Source organism: Dasypus novemcinctus, chromosome 1 (assembly GCF_030445035.2).
Source record: "Dasypus novemcinctus isolate mDasNov1 chromosome 1, mDasNov1.1.hap2, whole genome shotgun sequence".
In the NCBI taxonomy this organism is placed as follows: domain Eukaryota; kingdom Metazoa; phylum Chordata; class Mammalia; order Cingulata; family Dasypodidae; genus Dasypus; species Dasypus novemcinctus.
The window spans coordinates 76,511,029-76,519,318 of NC_080673.1; the positions used below are offsets into that span (position 1 = coordinate 76,511,029).

General features: G+C 38.7%; 1 pseudogene; it reads left to right on the forward strand.

Moving 5' to 3' along the window:
- Nucleotides 1-3,469: 3,469 nt before the first annotated feature.
- Nucleotides 3,470-6,342, forward strand: LOC101428875 (nuclear receptor-interacting protein 3 pseudogene; annotated as a pseudogene).
- Nucleotides 6,343-8,290: the final 1,948 nt, after the last annotated feature.

Consider the following 8,290-nt stretch of genomic DNA (forward strand, 5'->3'; position numbering starts at 1 on the left):
TTAGTGTGGTACATTTGTTACAATTGATGACCCAATATTGAAGCATTGCTACTAACCAAGGTCTATAGTTTACATTATGGCTTACACTTTATGTTGTACGGTTTTATAGGTTTTTGCCAATATGTAATGTATTGGTCATTGCAGTATCATATAGGACAATTTCAATGCCCTAAAAATGCCCTTTGTTTCAGCTAATCTTCCTTGCCCTCCCCTCAGAACCTCTAGTAACCACTATCTTTATATCAATGTTACAAATTCTTCTGTTACCACATGCTAATAACTACAATAACAGTAAATATTCTTTGGTCTGTGGTTGTACTCACTACTTGTGTTTCCTCATTTCTCAATCTTAAAGAATTTGGCATGATGTCTGCTCCACTTAGGATTGAGAAGAGGCTTAGATATGATGGGGAAGATGGAAAGAGCTGTTTTACTTGCAGTTGTAGATATTCTTTGTTTTTTGGATGGGGTTGTCCATCATCATCATTTCGTTAGTTTTCCTGGGAGAATCTGATGAACTGGAGAGTAGGTGTTGACTGCAACTCTGTTGAGATTCAGGGATCAACTGGCATATGAACAGACCAAACATTTAAGTCTCTGGGACATATATTTAATGGGTATAGTGCTAATTATAGGTTCAAATAAAGAGTAGAAGAATCATGAGTAAGGAAATTATAAGTGAGTCTTAAATCTGTTATATGGAGGAAAAAGATTATCATACATACCAAAATAAGGCCTACCAATGGGGGTGCTGATTTCATGGAGTTATGCACTTTGCATAGTGTCCAGATGTCCCTATAGCCCTTGGGAGCACTTTTGCTTGAGACTTTGTTTACTGGGCATCCAATGATATCCTCCTGAGATGTGAATAAGTGTAACCTCTGGAATGACCTCCCAACACACTTTGAAATCGCTTAGCTGTAAAAATTCTTCTGTATTTAATATTTCCCTTTTTTGGTCAAAATCTTTTTTCAAAGGCATCACTGGTTGGTGCTTGATAGTAAATCATCAGTGGCAGGGAAGCTCATCCTGGGAGTCATGTCCCATGTTGTGGGGGAGACAGTGAGTTAATTTGCTGAGTTTGGCTTTAGGAGAACTTTTGCCGATTTTTAAATTTTTTGGTTCATCATTTTATTATTGAGCTGTAGGATTTCTTTATATATTTTGGATATTTAACCTTTATCGGATAAGTGGTTTCAAAATATTTTCTCCTATTTTGTAGGATGTCATTTTACTTTTTTGACAAATCCTTTGATGCACAATATTTTTTTAGTTTTGGAGGTCCCAGTTATCTATTTTTTTCATTATGTGTACATTTGGTGTAAATCCTAAGAATCCATTGCCTAACACAAGATCCTAAAGATGATTCCGTACATTTTCTTCTAGGAGTTTTATAGTAGTGGACTGTATATTAAAGTCTTTCATTCATTTTGAATTAGTTTTTGTATATGTTGTCAGATAAGGGTTCTCTTTTATTCTTTTGCGTATGCATATTCAGTTCTCACAGCACTATTTGTTGAAGAGTGTTCTCTCCCATTAGTGTGGACTTGGAAGCATCATCAAAAATCTATTGGCCATATGTGGAAAGGTCTATTTCTGAACTCTGAATTCAGTTCCATTGCTCTTTATTGTTATCCTTGTGCCAGTATCCTGATGTTTTGACCATTGTAGCTTTATAACATACTTTAAAATCAGTAAGAGTGAGTAGTCCAACTCCATTCTTTTTTAAGATGTTTTTGGCTATTCAGGAACCTCTTACCTGTCTAAATAAATTTGATTATTGGCTTTTTCATTTTTGCAAATTAAGCTATTGGAATTTTGATTGAGATTGCATTGAATTTAAATTATTTTGGGTAGAATTGACATCTTACTGATATATAGTTTTCCAATCAATGAACATGGAATGTCTTTCCATTTATTTAGATCTTCTTTGATTACTTTTAGCAGTGTTTTATAGTTTTCTGTGTACAAGTCCTTAACATCTTAAGTTTAATTTATCCCTAGATATTTGATTCTTTTGATTGCTACTATAAATGTATTTTCTTATTGCTTTCCACCTTAACTTGCTCATTATTAGTGGCTAGAAACACTAGTGATTACTGTGCTTTGATCTTGTGCCTGACCACTTTGCTGAATTCATGTATTAGCTCTAGTAACTTTATTGTAGCTTTTTCAGGACTTTCTAAATATAAGATCATGTCATCTGCAAATAGTGAAAGTTTTACTTTTTCCCTTCCAATTTGGATACCTGTTATTTCTTTTTATTTTTAAAATTTTTTGCCTAGTTTCTCTGGCTAGAATGTCCAGTACTATGTTGAATAACAGTAGTAACAGGGTGCATCCTTGTCTTGTTCCAGATCTTGAGGGGAATGTTTCAGTCTTTCATCATTGAATATGATGCTAGCTGTGGGTTTTTCATATATTTCCTTTATCATAGTTAGGAAGTTTCCTTCTCTTCCATTTCTCTGAGTGTTTTTTTAACTAAGAACAGATGCTGGATTTGGTCAAATGCCTTTTCTGCACCAATTGAGATGATCATCAGTTTCTTATTTTTCCTTTGCTTTTGTTAATGAGATTTATTACAACAGTTGTTTTCCTTATGTTGAACCACCCTTGCATACCTGGTATAAAATCCACTTGATCATGCTTATAATTCTTGAATGTCCTATTGGGTTCAATTTGCAAATATTTTCTTAAGGATATATGCATCTATATTCATTACAGTACTTTACTGTATAATCTGCTCCTCTTGTAAAACTAAAGGTCCAAATTTATTACATAAATTTTATACAGTGTAAAACCAGAAGTTCCTTATGAGATAAATCCTGAAGGAGTTGTACATGTAAGAACTCTGGGTCCTGCTTACTGCTGACTTTCATGGTCTGGTCAAATCAGTGGTTTGTGTATAGATTTTTCAAAAAATTTAGAATTAAAGTTTTCAAACTGGAAGGTAATGATTATAAATTTTAAAACCTTTTGGCGATGATCACACTTCATTTATACATATGTAAGAAAGCTTTTTTTCTTGTCTCTTTTTGACTACTCTAGCAGTTCTCACATTTTGGTCATCTGTTCAACATTTTAACATTGGAATTTTAGGGTTTCATGCTGCTTTCCAGATTTTATTGTTTGATTATGTACAATATATACATTATTATAAGGAGGGAAATGTTAAATTTTTTTGTATCTATAAGAGATGAATACAGGGGATACTTTTTTTATTGGTAATGGTTGAGTTCACCTCGTTCAGAAGACAGTTACTTTCTCTTCTGAGTATTCCAAATAAAATCTGGTCCTTTCAAAACACTGGAAGTCTTAAATATATTGAAATACCAGGTTAAACACATTCCATGAAATATGTTCAAATAAAAATTCTTTTGAGGTGTCTGAGAAAAAGACTTCATTATTTATGCAAAAATGTGCTTTATCTGGGAAATTATGTTCAACCATTAGCTTACTGTTTTGTAGAATGAATGCTTATGAAGCTGTCAAAAGACCATCTCAGAAGAACCAGGTAGGTTCCTTGACCTTTTGCTTGCTTTTCTGAACATTGTACATTATACATTTCTTTCTATATTATTCTAGAGTATGCAAATGTCAATGGTATGAAACACGATTGTACTGGAAGATGAATATATTTAGTAATGTAGCTGAGCTAAATGGCCGAAGCTTCAGGGGTGCATAGAAACCAACATAATTTGTAAGACTGAAGTGAATTAAATATTTTTGAACATGCTTTTTCAATAGCCAGTGTTATGTTTGTCAGAGCAACACAAAGCACAATAATTATTCTAAACTCAATATTTTCAAATTCACATATTTAAGGTCATACAAGCTGCAAAATACTCCCTGTCAAAATACTGGCTGACAAATTTTTACCTGTTTCTTCAGCTGGGCTTTTTGATATTTAACTGCTTGGGACCCCATGCCTAGCAGGAATAGAAGTTGGGTGGGTTTGATCACTTTCTCAGGGCAGAGCAGGTACACTCACCCAGTGCACTTTAAAGGACTGTGGCACTCCAGGCCTCAGTGCACTTCAGGAAGGAGAGGAAACACTGCACAGTCTAAACAGTTTCTCTCTGACAGTGCAGACAGATTCACCCTGCCCACTTTGGGGGCTCAGCACAGGTTGTGGCAGTTGATAAGAGAATACAAAGCCCAAGAGCTGGGAGCTCTGCAACAGTTTCATCCCATCCTGACAGCCTCAGCTTCAATCTCAATCTCACTGGGGACTAAGTCAGCTGAGAATTAAAGGCACAGCAACACCTTAGGGCAGCGGGGAACAACTGGATGAAAAGTGTAATCTGCTAGGTACACAAGAAAGCGTAGATTTGGGGAGATGTCAAAGAGAAGATTGGCAGCCTTTGGGATCTCCTCCCCAGAGCACATTGGAATAAAGCTAGATCCCATTCATGGGTCCCTAGGCTAATTTTGGCTGGGAAATCTGATCTGGAAAGGTTGTCACCAGGAGGACAATCCTACCATATAGTATATAGAGAAAAAGAGTATTAAAAATATATGGAGGCAAATAAAAAACAAACAGAACACATTAATATAATAGACACAAAAAGAGACAATAGTAAGATATGACAACAGAAAAAGGATACAATAGACAAATTGTAATGCCTTTACATAATAACACTAAATATTAATGACTTGAACTCCACAATCAAAAGACATAGACTGATAGAATGGATAAAAAAATACAGACCATTTATGCTGTCTACAAGAGACTAACATCAGACATAAGGACACAACCAGATTAAAGTGAAAGGCTGAAAAAAATTATTCCACACAAATAGTAACCAGTAGAGATCTAGAGGAGTGATACTAATATCATACAAATAGATTTTAAATGCAAAACTGTTATAAGGGATGAAGAAGGTCATTATATTAATAAATGTGGCAATTCACCAAGAAGAAATAACGATAATAAATATTTATGCACCTAACATGGGTAACCCAAGATACACGAGGCACACACTGGCAAACTAGAAGTGAGAAATAGGTGTCTCTATAATAACAGTTGGAGGGTTTAACACATCACTCTCATCTTTGGGTGGAACATCTGGACAGAGAATAAAGAAACAGAGAGTTTGAATAACATGGTAAATGAACTAGACCTAACAGACATCTATAGAGCATTGCAGCCCCAAACAACAGGATATACATTCTTTTCAAGTGCTCATGAATCCTAATCCAAGATAGACCAAATACCAATAAATTTTAAAAGATTGAAATTATACAAAACACTTTCTCAGACCATAATGTAATGAAGCTGGAAATCGATAATGGATGGAAAAAGGGAAAATATTTAAATACATGGAGATTAAACAGCACAAATAATCAGTGAGTCAAAGAATAAATTATAAGAGAATTCAGTAAGTATCTTGAGATGAATGAAAATGAGAACACAACCTGTCAAAACCGAGGGGACACAGCAAAGGTGGAAATTTATAGCCCTGAAAGCTTACATCAAAACAGAAGAGTGAGTGCTTCCAGTTTCGGAGTGTGCCGCCTGCCTTCCGGTGCTCCTGCTGTGAGCTCAGAGATGCTGATGCCCGGCAATATAGGAGTCTGCAAAGCTGGGAGGCACCCTGGAGGGACGGCAGGCATGGCCGAGCTGTCAGCTCTCGGTGGTTCCAGGGTCTGCCACAGTGTGGACAGGTCTCCTCACCGAGGGCGGCTGCAAGGAGATACTCAGGGGGCCGTGGGCAGCAGCAGCAAGGCCGCATGAAGCAGGCAGTGCAGTTCATCCACAAGAACTCCTCTGCAGACCTGCTGCTTCTGAACAGCCTCCAGAAGCTGGGTTAGTCCAGGGACTAGCAACCTCATAACATTTTGCATTCATGGAAACCACCCTAAGATCCAAAGCAGTGGTATACCTTGGGGCTCCAAGACCAACATACTCCATCAGTTTAAGTCTGATGGGCTAAATCTAAGGGTGTTAACATGATTTTGGTTTCTTGCCAATGTGCTAGAAAGGATACGAAAGACTTGGTTGATTGACACAGGCTGTCAGTATAAGCTTAACTCTTCAGCCTGTCTGGACAGATTGGGACTCAGGGAGCACGTCAAATCTCACAAGCATGAAGATGAGAAGCTTTCTCCTACCTGGGTCTCAAAATAGTGGGCTGGATTGAGCATCTAGTGACCCTGCTGGGCTCCCTTTGCCTTGGCTGCCCAGTGGCTGTAACTGATGGCAATGAGAAACACTTGTCCTTTGATCCCCAAAGTGCAAACCTCAATAAGCACGGGCTGACCATGCGGAATAGAGAAAAGGAAGAAATCCCTTGTGTAGAGACAGTTTCTTTGAATGAAGACAACACTTCCGAAGTATAACTACACCCTGCTGCACGTACACACTTCAGGTTGAAATATTGAGAAAACTGGGTTTGAGCCAAATACAAGAGCAATTTGCTCTTTTGTTTCTCCCTTCTCCAATAAAAGCTCCAGGCGCTCCTCCCCACTCAGACCTCTCTAGACTTAAGTCTGTGCTTAGGGATATTGTCAGGTTATAGCTATAGTGTTTTTACTCCTTTGATCACTTAGTTTATAGATCCTTTCTCCTTATGGTCTATATCTCTGCTTGCTCCAGGAATTTGCCTTTATTAGTCAAGTATAGGGGCTACCAGGTTCTATTTCTCCATAGACACTTGCTTCTTTTCCTATAGCTAAATGTATAATAAATAGGAACCTGACCTTTACCTTCTTTCAACTGTTTCAAAGAGGTATAGGATACCCAGGTCTTGGAATTAAAAATTCTTCTAAATCATTCATCGATTTCTCAAGTAGGAATTTATCTGAAAGAACCCAGAGAGTTCTAATCCTTTTATTTAAAATTTCAGAGAGGCAAGTAAAGCTCAATACCGAGTCACCGGTTGAAAGAGACCTAGACCTCAGTTCTGACTTCCAAGTCAAGGCTATATTTATTCTTCCATGCTGCCTCATTTGTCCTGAGAGGAGGGAGAAAAGGTGAGAGTATATAAAAAAGCTGGGTAGGGAAAAAAGTATGCATTGGGGCTAGACGCTGGGGCGACTCTAGGTAGACCTCTCTCCTGTGTGCTGCATCCACTGGAAGTCCCCAGCCCAAATACACCATTTAAACATTTATCTTGGTGCCCCATAGCTGAGGGTACAAAGATGAATGTGATGGTCTCTCACCTTGAACTTTTTGGCAGGGACAGTGGGGAAGGAATTACAGAATGGGGAAGGAACAGGAAAGGAACATTAATTCCTCTCTAGAAATCGAAGGCTTCAGTAAATAATTTGAACATATTGTCAGATGTTTATACCCCCAATATCCAGTTAGTATTTTTACCTAGCCTGTTTTGTGCCTTCCAAGGTCTGAGGTAGCTGAGAACAGGGGTAGGAAAAGAAAAAAATTCCAGACCAGAGCCAAAGTGGGTGGGAGGAGACTAGGTAGAATCAGTTGGTGGGGAGGCCTACTAGAGGAAACACTTCTAGGATGGAGGTAGTGGATGAAATTTCCAGGCAGGGAATTGAGGGGTGAGAAACTGTTAGCTCTGGCTTGGCAAAAGGAAAAAGGCTGGTCTGGAGCTGGCAGTGTTAAGGACAACTTTTTCTAACTGCCCAGTACTTCCTGACTCTTTTCAAAGGGTTGGGGAGATCACAGGTATTTCTTGAAACTATGTTTGTTGGGGTGACAGCTTAGGTACAGAGGTATCTGTACTGGAGTTACCCCTTCAGTTTGGTCATGAAGTGTTCAGAGAAGTCAGAAAAATAACCAACTGTGAGTGTCACTTTAAGAGATTCCCAGGTCTACCGTGGGTTCATAGCAGTGGTTTCCAGAGTGATTCAACTTTGAACCTTACCAAGGTAGCACCAACAATCTCTAGTCTGGGTTTCAGAGATTGCCCCTACCAAATAACTCTCCAGAACTTTCAACTTTTTTGGCCTCACAGAATCTCCCAAGGACTAGGACCTTGGTGACCCCCTTTTGAACAGCTAGACGCTTCTATTGAAGCCAGCTATCCCTGGGTCACTCCCCAGGATCCCTTCCTCTCAGCCTCTGTAGAGGAAGCTGGGGAGAGCTAAGCATAGCCACAGTAAGGGGAGGTCATGGCTGATGCTCAGCAGGGGTGATCCCAGGGATACCAGCCTTCAGTGCCCTCTCCAGCTTCGCCCCATTCTCTTACATAGTAGGAGCCTGTGCCCTTCCACTGAGTCTTCCCCATTATCCTCCTCTGCTTACTGTGGTACCACTTTGCCCTGCATCTTATCCTGGAACTGAGCTGAAATATTTTACTCCCTAAATTTCCTATTTGAA